General features: G+C 35.2%; 1 long non-coding RNA gene and 1 other non-coding gene across 2 annotated transcripts; one reads left to right on the top strand and one right to left on the bottom strand.

The window, feature by feature from the left end:
* Positions 1-92: 92 nt before the first annotated feature.
* LOC136207781 (small nucleolar RNA R71) lies at positions 93-199 on the top strand. Its single transcript, XR_010676908.1, has one exon. It is a non-coding gene; the product is annotated as a small nucleolar RNA R71 (small nucleolar RNA).
* A 1,932-nt stretch (positions 200-2,131) lies between these two features.
* LOC136207112 (uncharacterized) lies at positions 2,132-9,221 on the bottom strand. The gene is made up of 3 exons (XR_010676586.1): positions 8,297-9,221; positions 6,815-7,112; positions 2,132-2,289 (listed from the first exon to the last, which is right to left on the bottom strand). It is a non-coding gene; the product is annotated as an uncharacterized lncRNA (long non-coding RNA).
* Between the last annotated feature and the right edge of the window lie 3,664 nt (positions 9,222-12,885).

The following is a 12,885-nucleotide window of genomic DNA, read 5'->3' on the forward strand; positions in this document are numbered from 1 at the left end:
TTGAATAGATTTCCTCCTGCTGCTATATCTAAAGGGCACGGCTGACAGGACATATTCCTGAGTAAAACATATCAACAAGCTGGTACCTCTCATAGCCGTGGTGGGGGCATCGCCTTAACAATTTCTGGAACCTCTCTCAGGCTAGATGCAGGTTCTCACTGTCGGACTGCCTAAATAAAGTGATGTCGCTTCTGAATTGTACAGTCTTTGATGAAGGGAAGTACTTCGCTAGGAGTGCTGATACTGTAGTGTCCCAGTCAGTGAGAGAGCCTGGCTCGATTGATTGTAGCCATTTTGCAGATTCTTCTTTCAGAGAGAATTTAAACATTTTCAGAAAAATCTGTTCAGATGTAACGTCTTTGCATTGGAAAGTGTTGCGGTATTCCACGAATTTGTCAAGATGTGAATTGGGATCTTCGTAGTAATCCCCATCCAACTGTCCCGAGTTCTGAATCATTTGGATCATTACAGGTCTGATTTCAATTGATGCTACTGTTATTGCCGGATCGAGGATGCCAGAGGTATTTGTAGGCCACTTTGCCTTCAACAGCTCCATGATCGACAGATCTTCAGCCATTGTCTCCTCCTTTAACGTCCTGCAAGAACAAGTCCAGCTTAAGAATCAAGATGCAATGATGAGTGATTCCCAGAACCTCGGTTCTTAGAAATCCAAACAATTATATCAACCTCTTACAAAGTGTAAACTGGTTATAAACAAAATAGTCCCCAGCAACGGCGCCAAAAACTTGATGCTCGTAAATTATATAGCAGTTAATAGGACAAGTGTATCCTATCGCAACAAGTAATACAGTGCTAAGCACAAGATCGAACCACAAGGACTATTTATCACAACTAGTAGACCTAAGGAAGCCAATGTAGATTTTCGGAAGGTTGAATAAGTTTGTGGAGTGATTATGTAAATAAATTACTAAAATAAAAGATAAAAGCGTTTGATACGAGAGAATTAGAATTAATGGATGAAACAATCTAAGATAGGGATTCCCTTCATTGGATTCCATGTATGATTTATGGGGATTCAGGTTTATATCCTAACGATAATTGACGGTAATCACCAAGTTAACGATGTGAAGATGGCCAGTCTCATGTAGTCTATTCACATGCATTCGGTTGACGACTTGATTAGGCATATAACCTAGGTCATGCAAAGCATTAGGTTCTATGGTGATTAAGGCAAACGTCGTAGCCCAGCCACTAGACCGCACTCCTAGTGGTCTCTAGCGAGGTCAGACTATACTAGTTCAGATTAGATAGTCTCCTTGGTCAGGTGTCCTATCTATCTATAATCCTAATTTGTCAGGTTCAAGGCATTAAGTTCCATATAAATGAATGTCGGGCTAGCTGATCATCATCGAATCTAGGACATTAAGCATGCATAGTCTGATCAATTGGAAACAATTCCATAAACCCTAAATCCCTAATCATACATAGTTACACAATCAATCTCATCCCCATCCCAAACTGGATGGGGATTAGTTCATAAATAAACCAACCACATAATTAAAGCACAGATTATCAACATGAATCATCATTAATTTGAAATAGTAAAAGTATAAGACATAATAAGGAATTAGAAGTCTAGAACCTGGTTTTGTCTGATTCGGATTACAAAAGGCTAGAGAACTCTCCTCTGACAATCTTTAAGAAGCTAAAACAAATTACAATGGAAAAATAAAATATGAAAAATTGATACAGGGAAAAGGAAAAGGGAAAAGGAGAAGGAAAACAAAAGAGGAACCCTAACATAGAAGATATAAGCTTCTATTTATAGTGCTAGCAATATCAGGGTCATTTTGGGTATTTTTCAAGACAAAAATCGCATCCCAGAGGTAAGGAGACGCTGGGAAATTGCTTCCCAGCGTCTCGTCTCGTCGAGACAAGAGGTGTCTCGATGAGACAACTGGGCGTCTCGACGATACAGTTGGTGTCTCGTCGAGACGCCACGCGATGGTTCCCTTTGGGAACCATCGACACCGCCTCGTCTCGTTGCGACAGGCTATCTCTCGATGAGATGAGGGCCTGTCACGACGAGACAGGTAATGTCTCGACGAGACAGGCTGTGTCTCGATGAGACACGTAATGTCTCGACGAGACAGGTCCCAAATGGGGCAGCTTTCTCCGACTTTTGTCTGTTTAGGTCCCTGGGCTTCCGGAATACGCTCTAATGGTTCCTGACGAATCCCAAAAGTGCTCTGAAGGTCCTTTATAGTCCGAAAGTGCTCCAATTGGTTCGGGTATGGCTCGGAAATGCTCAAATAGTCCTGAAAATCCCTGAAAATACCGAAAATGCCATAAATAAGGAAAAATGCTGAATTTAACTAAAAACTAACAAAATGATACTGAAATCAAATGGAAACAAAGCGAAAACAATCTAAAACAATCCTAAAAACACTATAAAATAGGCAGCTATCAATTTATTATAAATGTAAACTAGAATTATAATTTCCAATTCATTGTTTGGAAATTATAAAAAGTTGATTAATAAATCTGACTTAGTATAATTATATATTTGGTTTGATCATTGGCTATCAACAATACATGATTCATTACTAACTTGTTTGTTATTGAATTTTTACTTTTTCTAATCACTTTTATTTATTTTTATTTTTAATTAGATTCATACCAACAAAAGAAATAGACTTGCTGTGTCAAGGTTGAACAATCTAGTTTATGTTCAATTCAATACCAAGATTCTCAACAAAAAGAAAAGACAATTAGAAAAAAAAAAAAGTGGATGTCCTTCTTTCTAATGAAGCTATTAGTGCACTAGGTTGAGTTGTTGGAGGTGGAGATGAGGACATTGTGTCCGATGAAAATGAAGAAGATCTCGAGTCTAGAAGAAGTTCAAGAATTCAAGAAATGAGAGAACTCGAAGAAGATTTTGTTACGGATGAAGAGGATGCAGAAGAAGATTATGAATTTATGATTTTGAGGAAGAAAATGAAGAAGTTTTTGAACTTGAAAAATATGGAGATGAAGTGGAATTATAGTAGGTTAATTTTAAAGTAATATTATTTTGTTACCTTATTTTATCATTGACGTGTTATTTTGATTTATTTTTTTAAGGATATTAATATAACAAATATTAAAATATTTATTTTTATCTTAAATATTTATTATTATTATTATTATTTAGATAGTTTAATTCATATTTTAATTATATTTATATAATATTTTATTTAAAAAAATTCAAAAAATTCAAAACCGATTAATCTCGAGGACCCATATCGGTCCGACTAGCACATATGGCTTTTTAAAACCTTGTGATTAGGTTGGAAATCACCATTCAAAAGATTTTATGGAAAATCTCCATGTGGTATGGGCCATTTGAGATCACCCAGTTATTCCCTTTCGAAGCAGTTGAGATCACCGATGGACACAATTCCCCTTTTAAGGTCAACGGGCAGCGTCTTAAAATTTATGAAGATGGCCTGTGGGCAGTGGAAACACTGCGCTACATAGATGCACCTTGAGGGAGTTTTCCTATCCTATCTCTTTTCTTTCACTTAATATGCATTTTTTTGGAATTAAATGCATGATTTAGTGTGGGGGAGGAAGCAATAGGATAGGACATTATGTACATGTACCAATGGCATGATTTATACCACTGTTTTTGTGTGTGTGTTATGTTGCATGTTTTAGTTCTAGTATATTTTGCATGATAGCATGTGTGTTAATTTTAGATTCTTTGCCTGTCTGTTTTCAATTCCTAGGATTTCTGAGATTTTGCTTTTGCTTTCAGTTTTTAGAAATAAAAAGAATCCTAGGCAGTTGAATTTGATGCATCTAGCAAACCTGACATTACAGTTGAAATTGTGCTTGAAAAGTCTGAACGCTCAAATGAAATTGATGCATGCAAAAACTTTTGAACAACATTTGAGTCTCCAAAGAGTATTGTTTGCCTAATATTGACATGGAACGAGACGTTAGGTGAGGCTATGATTGATACAAATAACCCCTAAATTGTGAGTTAGGGCCATAAAGATCAATATTTTAGATTCATTTTCAGGAACAATTGATCTCTTAGGTGTGGGATTACATTTATTGTCATTGTGCTAATAGGAATTGCATCCAATACCGGTTGAATGTTGTGTTATAATTGAACTTGAAGTGATTAGGCAACCTAGGTATAGCCCTTTGTGAACTTGAGCCTATTTCTTGTTTTAGCCAAAAACCCTTGATAAATCCACTAGATAAGCCCCTTTGAGCCTACATATACCCTTTTTCTTTGATTAGCCTTGCTACAAGCCCTTAGCCTTCTTAAATACCCTTTCTCACCCAAGTTAATTTACTCAATTTGGTTTTATGAATCCTTAGACACACACCTATCCTTAAAATTTCCGTTAGCAATCTTTGAAAGGTTGTAATTTTTAATAGAAGAAGCAACACATTTGAATTTGACTCTTTGTCCCCTCTATTAAAAAACAAAAAGAAAAAAAAATCGGTTGAAAACCAAATCAAAAGAATAAATTATAGAGGAACGGATAAAAGACGTGCTTTAATTGCTTCCGGAATGCTTCATTGAAACATCAAACAACCTTGAGCTTAAACAATCTTACACATAGCATAAAAAGTGTCCTCTTTGTAAAAATTCTAACTAGTTGAGTCATTAACTTTTTGCCTAAAATTCCCTTTTTCCTACCTGAACATTTAGCCTATGTTACAACCCGTAAAAGACCTATGATCTTGTTTAATTGTAATACGTAATTTCGACCGGATAGATGATGCAATCCCAACATGACCATTTTGTGCAATAAATTGTGGAGTGTTTACCAAATACACCCAAACACCCAAACACTTGAGTGTTAAAGCGACCACCCGTGGCTAGCAATCATAGTCCTCGTCTTTCGTTTTCACGAAGTGTTGGTCGATTAAACTAATTAATCAGTTTTGGAGACTCGTCTGAGGTTCAGTTTGTTTTTAATTGCAACTTGAGTAGTCCGAAACTGTAAAGATTATAAAAGTGTAATGGATCCTTGTCTGTGTACGGGAGCTATTTGTTGATTTTTCGTTGTTTTGTATTCCGTCTTGCTTGAGGAAAAGCAAGATCTAAGTGTTGGGAGGTTGATAGCTCCCTATTTTATAGTGTTTTTAGGATTGTTTTAGATTTTTTTTGCTTTGTTTCCATTTGATTTCAGTATCATTTTATTAGTTTTTAGTTAAATTCAGCATTTTCCGTTATTTTCGGTATTTTCAGGACTATTTGAGCATTTCCGAGCCAGACCCGAGCCAATTGGAGCACTTTCGGACTATAAAGGACCTTCGGAGCACTTTTGGGATTCGTCAGGAACCATTAGAGCGTATTCCGGAAGCCCATAGACCTAAATAGACAAAAGCCGGAGAAAGGTGCCCCATTTGTGACCTATCTCGACGAGACATTACCTGTATTGTCGAGACAGGCCCTCATCTCATCGAGACATAGCCTGTCTCAACGAGACGAGGTGGTGTCGATGGTTCCCAAAGGGAACCATCGCGTGGCGTCTCGACGAGACACCAACTGTATCGTCGAGACGCCCAGTCGTCTCGTTGAGACACCTCTTGTCTCGACGAGACGATATGCTGGGAAGCAATTTCCTAGCATCTCCTTACCTCTGGGACGCGATTTTTGTCCTAAAAAATACCCAAAATGACCCTGATATTGCTAGCACTATAAATAGAAGCTTATATCTTCTATGTTAGGGTTCCTCTTTTGTTTTCCTTCTCCTTTTCCCTTTTCCTTTTCCTTGTATCAATTTTTCATATTTTATTTTTCTATCGTAATTTGTTTTAGCTTCTTGAAGATTGTTAGAGGAGAGTTCTCTAGCCTTTTGTAATCCGAATCAGACAAAACCAGATTCTAGACTTCTAATTCCTTATTTTGTCTTATACTTTTACTATTTCAAATTAATGATGATTCATGTTGATAATCTGTGCTTTAATTATGTGGTTGGTTTATTTATGAACTAATCCCCATCCAAACTGGGATGGGGATGAGATTGATTGTGTAACTATGTATGATTAGGGATTTAGGGTTTATGGAATTGTTTCCAATTGATCAGACTATGCATGCTTAATGTCCTAGATTTACCAAGAATAAGATTATTGCTAGAATGAAATTCGATGATGATCAGTTAGCCTGACATTCATTTATGTGGAACTTAATGCCTTGAACCTGTCAAATTAGGATTATAGATAGATAGGACACCTGACCAAGGAGACTATCTAATCTGAACTAGTATAATCTGACCTCGCTAGAGACCACTAGGAGTGCGGTCTAGTGGTTGGGCTACGACTTTAGCCTTAATCACCATAGAACCTAATGCTTTGCATGACCTAGGTTATATGCCTAATCAAGTCGTCAACCGTATGCATGTGAATAGACTACATGAGACTGGCCATCTTCACGTCGTTAACTTGGTGATTACTGTCAATTATCGTTAGGATATAAACCTGAATCCCCGTACCCCATCTTAGATTGTTTCATCCATTAATTCTAATTCTCTCATGTCAAACGCTTTTATCTTTTATTTTAGTAATTTATTTACATAATCACTCCACAAACTTATTCAACCTTCCGAACAACTACATTGGCTTCCTTAGGTCTACTAGTTGTGATAAATAGTCCTTGTGGTTCGATTTTTTGCTTAGCATTGTATTACTTGTTGTGATAGGATACACTTGTCCTATTAACCACTATATAATCTACGAGCATCATAAATCTAGCTGTAATTCTAGTTTCCAAATGGTAAATACTAAGTCAGATTTGTCAGATTTGTTAATTTGGGTATATATAAACAACATATATTTTTCACCTCACCTCCATACAAGCTGGACTATTGGATCAGTTGAATCATCCCTGACTTGATTTCATAAGAGTTGGCTGGGATATTAGGAGCCACAGTCCCAGTCAAGTTGTGGTATCGATGTGGTGTTAGGATGTCGCTCAATAAACGGTTGTCCAGAGCTCCATTCTCGTTGTTGTCTTGACCGTTTTCATTGTTATTCTCCATTGCAATTGGCTGAATGTTTATAGTTCATTTTCTCCTACGAATAGAACGTTTAAGCTCAATGTTAAGTGGGACACAAGATGCACCTTTAGACCGAGTATGCATAGGCTGAAAAGGTAAATAAAACATGAATTCAGAATTTGTTAAAGTCAAGTTCTAACTATGAATCTTACAATTATAGCATGTATAAACTTCACAGTCTTAGATTTTAAATGAGTGTACAACTATAAGACAAAATTGATAAATCTTGGAACACAACTATAGAAGTTCAATCATAATTCACAAAGGGTTGAACTATATAACCAAAAGAAATCGCAGCTATATTAACAAAGAAGTCTATAAGACCATAAGGTTATAGTCACAGAATCATAACAATTAATATGTCCAGAAATTCACAATTGTATATAGTTGAATTATAAACATAATTAGAAATTTACAGCTATGAAGATGAAAAGTTCACAAATGTATATATATATATATAATCAAAATTCTACAACTGCAAAAATAAGCTCAACTAATAAAAGCTATAAACAAAAAAAAAGGAATTGCAGCTATAGACAAGTATAAATGTGAAACTATAACATTTCAAGGTTATGTGCAGAATTTTACAGCTGTAGTTCAATAGTATAAACAGAAACTTCAGCTATAGCATGAATATATAACCAAGGAGTAATTACAGCTCAAGATTCAATAAGTATAACATGAACAGGCAAAATAAGCAAAATATCAACAAGTGCAAAATCAATAAAGATAAACAAGTAGATGTCTAAACTAACAAATTCGACCATTATTTTGATATTGCTGGAAGATAAATCTCCGGCAACGGCGCCAAAAACTTGATGCACCCCGAACTGACGTTTAAGGGCTCACTAAGGGATAAATGTACCCCATCGTTATCAGGTAATAAATCTGGACAAGTCTAGGTATCGAATCCATAGGATTTATACCGCAAGTACAACGTGACGTGTGGCCCACCTACATAAAATCGTAAGCAATCAACATAGGCTCATCACTAGGGCCGAAAAAAATCCATGCTCACAATGAGCACTTGTCCAGTCACATCTATCAGGCATTAAAAAGGGCACAAATGCATGAAAATGTCTATTTTGTTGATCCAAGTACCACTTTTGCAATGGGATCTAAAAAACACCAACTGGTCGGTCCAAGGCCTTGATAGATCAGTTCAAAATGGGTGGTGATCAATCTGTCTTTAATCTGCCTTACAATTCAGGGTACGTATGAATACTTTATGCTATATGTTTATTTACAATTAATTCTCTAATTCATAGTACCTGTTACTTGCAGAGCACATTGGATTTTGACAATGGTTGATTTAGAGCATAAAAGGCATATTGGTTAGATCCATCGAAACGACGATTGCCAAATTCGACTGAGTGGACAGATGTCGTAAGTAAGTTTCAAATTCTTCTCACGTGTACACGTTAATTATATAATGATGTTTCTCACATACACATGGTGTTACTTGTTTTCAGTGGGATCAAATTCTACTACGCTCAGAAAGTTACAAAAACAAAAATCAAAATGATATTGCTGCTAGTGAGTTTTTATGCTTTTGTATGTGTATTGATATAAATGTTTTATTATCTATAATTTAGCATGTTGTTGTTTTATTCCAGGTTACCATGAGCAAAAGGATGGAAGAACCTATGGATTTTGGATCATGCGAGACATCGTCGTGGATAAGAACTTAAAGTTTGTCGAGAAGGTACCATCTTTTAGAAAAAATTCAGATTGTATGTAAATATAATCTGCATTATATTTTGTAGTGGCAACACAAGTGTGGATTAAGTTACACACAGGCTGATCTTGATGATGTCTGCAAAGAATGGGCAGAGCAAGTACTGGTATTAAACTGATTCAAGTGACAATAAAGAGTGTACGTATTTGAATGTTTCGTACAATGAATATTAATATGGGGGTTATGTTTTATGAATATTGGCTACCTTTTATGCACATTAAGTTGTACTGGTTGTATGTGTGTATATACAGTTTAGTTCATATAAATAACAGATTGTGGTTATCTATAAGGTTTATTTTGGTATTTTATATTTGTTGTATTTGCATTACTATACTAGCATTACAATGGTTATATATACATATTCATGAAAAATGTTACATAAAAGAGGTTATATGTACAGGTTATACGCAACACATATTGAAGTAAAAGATATGCTTAATGCATATTTATACCTTGAACTTTTAAAATAACCTATCACATACATATAGTTGGCTTTAAAACCTATCACACACTTATAGTTGGTTTTAAAAACCTATCATACACCTATAGTTGGCTAATTTGGACCTCATGCACACAAAATCATTGACCTATCATCTTTGACGGTTGAGGTGGCATACGTGCTATAGGAAAAAATAAAAACGTGTAAGTTCATTCTGTATGCCACCTCATCTATCAAAGATGACAAACCAACGATTTTGTGTGCATGAGGTCCGAATGGAACAACAATAGGTGTGTGATAGGTTTTTAAAACCAACTACAAGTGTGTGATAGGTTTTTAAAACCAACTACAGGTGTGTGATAGGTTTTTAAAGCCAATTATAAAATGGGTAACATGACAAGGAATTTTTTAAACACTGTCGCACGAATACATTACAATGACATAAAATAAAAAAAACAATTGTCGTCTAATAATCTAAATAGACACATATGACTAACATTCTTGACGTCTTATTTAATGAAAATGTCATGTGAAATTCTATTCAGGGACACATCTGTATAAATATATTGTCATCTCAGTACGCATACTTTGACAAAAAACAATAACTAAATTATCATACAAAACCGTTACAATGTCAGATTTTTATATAACATATGTCATATCATATTTATAAAATCCAGTGTTTCACTCACTTCACTGACGGTTTAAATAAATTGAATGTCATTCAAATATAAATAATGTGACGGTTGGTGTTAATAATCCCATAATCGTAACATGAGTAAGATGACAGAATGCAAATAAGCGCTTGTCATGTGAAGCTATTAGGGATGACAGAAAGCGTTTGTCATGTGAAGTACCAACAGACGGCAGCGAGCCCCGTGATACTTTTAATTTCTTTGGGACGGCGGTTTTGAACCATCCTCTGAAGCAGTTATTGGCGTAGTGCCACTTGCTCTTAATTGATATATACGATTTGGTCCTATCATCTACATACGCTTCTCCGGAGCCGATAGCGGAACCAACTTGCGCCAATTATCCTTATTCATATCCTCAAGGTTCCAGGAGGAACAGAAGGGGAAGCCTTCAGCATATATAGCCCCATCCAAGGGCTTACCTCATTCGTCCTTTAGTAGGAAGATCTAAAACCAAGAAGGTTTAAAAAAATTGTTGTTGGAAGGCTTGTCGGAAACAAAAGAAGGCGGGTTAAAAGGAACCTTCGATATCCACATCGCGATATCGAATCATCATTTTTCCTCACTAAATGAGTCCAATATGGTGAAACAATGGTCCAGTCAGCTCGAAGTTCATATCCCTGCATATTTTGACCAACCTTAGGAAATCTAGTCATCCATTAGGAGATAATTGGGTAGTGCAGATGTTGAGCTCATTCAGGACGTTTACAATGCCAGGAGAGAAAGGGATAGGAACCCTATTTTCTAAGAAGGTCTCATAAAACCCTAGAAGACCTTCAGGGGCTTGAGTGATCACTTGATCAGGAGTAGGAGTCGAGAATCCTAAATGCCATAGGTAGAGAGCAGTTTCATCAGTGCAAGATCATCTAGGGTTGGGGGTTGTTCAAAATTTCAAAGGTTACGGACAATAGTCTTCTTTGGTTCCCTAGAAGCAACACCTCCTTCAGCTCGTGTTTTCTGGTGACCATTATAAAAGATCACAAAAGAAATGCAAAACAAACAAGAAAAAGCGAGAAGAAGAACTTATTAGCAAGATATGATCAAAGGAATCTAGGAAGCAAAGAATAAGAAAGTTCTCAAAAGATCAGAAATGGTGAAAATACGAAAATAGGTGAAAATGACGCTTTTATAAGGGGCGAGGAAATGGAAACGAAAGAAGGGAAAACGACGGAATTAAATGCTCGTAATCATTAATGTTAGCCGTTGTTTCATAAAACACTGTGTGCGTGAATACCTAGTCCATTTAACATAAGACACATGAATAAAGCGTGTTGATGCAAAAAGCAACTCCCAAGGCAAACAAAAAGACACATGTCAAAAGAAAGGGACTTATGACTAAAATAGAGGAAATGCGAAGGTCGAAGGGGCCGCTTCACTTCTCCCATTTGCTGAAACCTGCAAGAATTCGGGAGTAAAAAGGGGGGATATATGATATTGTACGAAACGATTCATATACGTGGCATAATAAATGGCCCTTAGATTATACGCCACATGTAACAAACTGGGCATTCGGATCAGATAGAAGCTTTCGTGGAATGTTTCCCCTGGAGAAACACCCACGCGGCTAGGTTGGGTGTTTCTTATTTCAAAAGGACTTCTCCCAGAGCCACACTCCTAACAGAAGAATGAATTCTAATACATAAAATATTCCTAAAAATCAAGGGATTCGATCTAAACTACAGTAAAACCTCTATATAGGAATACTCTATATAAGAATAACCTCCAATTTGTTATAAAAAATTTCGGTCCCAACTTGGGCCGGTTATAAATAAGAATAACCTCCCAAATGTTAATTGTTATACATAATCCAAGTCCCACCTTTAGAAACTATACCTCTATATAGGAATAATTATGTAAATAATGTATATATGTATTAAGGATTTAAACAAAATTTATTAAAAAATTTAAAAATTATTGAGATTAAATATGAGTTGGCACACAAATTCCAACTTTAACTATAAATTCTTACCATTTTCCCATAAAACTCTTTTCTTTATGTATTGGAAACTAAACTCAAAACTCTTCCAATTCTTTAGGTATTGGAAATAAAACTCGTAGACTTGATATGCTAAACATTAATTTGTTTTATTAAACTAAACTCAAAACTCTTCCAATTAGAGAGTTCTTATTGTTGTTAAATTTATAAACTTTAAGTGTTGATTTTTTTTTTTTGGTGTCAAACTCTATATAAGAATAACCTCCCAATTGTTATACAAATTGTCCGGTCCCAAACGTATTCCTATATAGAGGTTTTACTGTATATATATAAACATATACAACCACATCCTATGGTACGTTAACCCTACAACTTACATTCAGTCCTTAGTCTTCAACCCTTCCTAAGCACCTACTAACTTAGGCATTAGAGTTGGTTCGCCGGACTCCGGCCTTCTGACCCTCGATCTTGTTTTAAAGGTTCGTACAGGAAGATTCATAAACATGGTTATCATATATAAATATTTTAATTATCTAGGTCGGATTTGATTAAGATTGAGAATGTTTTTCCAAGCCCAACTTGAGTCTTGAAGTAATTTTTGAACATGCATAGCTAAATTAAATCTTAGTAACAAATAATCATAAATTAAGCCTTTCAAAAAAATAATAATCATACATTAAAGATTTTGACTATCAAATTGAGTTTCAACTGCAGAATCATGTTTAATACCTGTTTTACCATTTTTTGGATTCTGATTTGTGTTTTTACTCTTTTTCACATTTTTCTATTTTTCATTTTTTTTTCGTTTTCTTGTTTTATCGCTTTTTACGTTTTTATCGTTTTGCGTATTATTATTTTTTCTTTTGTTTTTTACATTTTTATTTATATCTTTCATTTATTTTAGTTTTTTTTTTTTTTTTTTTGTGTTTTTATCTTGTGTTCACGCTTATCCATTTTTATGGTTTTCATGTTTTTCTATAAATACTAAGATATATTGAATATTTGAATAATTAAAATGAATAAGAAATAAGAGTTGTTGTAGAGAAGTAGATTAC

The sequence above is a fragment of the Euphorbia lathyris genome, chromosome 9 (genome assembly GCF_963576675.1).
Source record: "Euphorbia lathyris chromosome 9, ddEupLath1.1, whole genome shotgun sequence".
Classification (NCBI taxonomy): domain Eukaryota; kingdom Viridiplantae; phylum Streptophyta; class Magnoliopsida; order Malpighiales; family Euphorbiaceae; genus Euphorbia; species Euphorbia lathyris.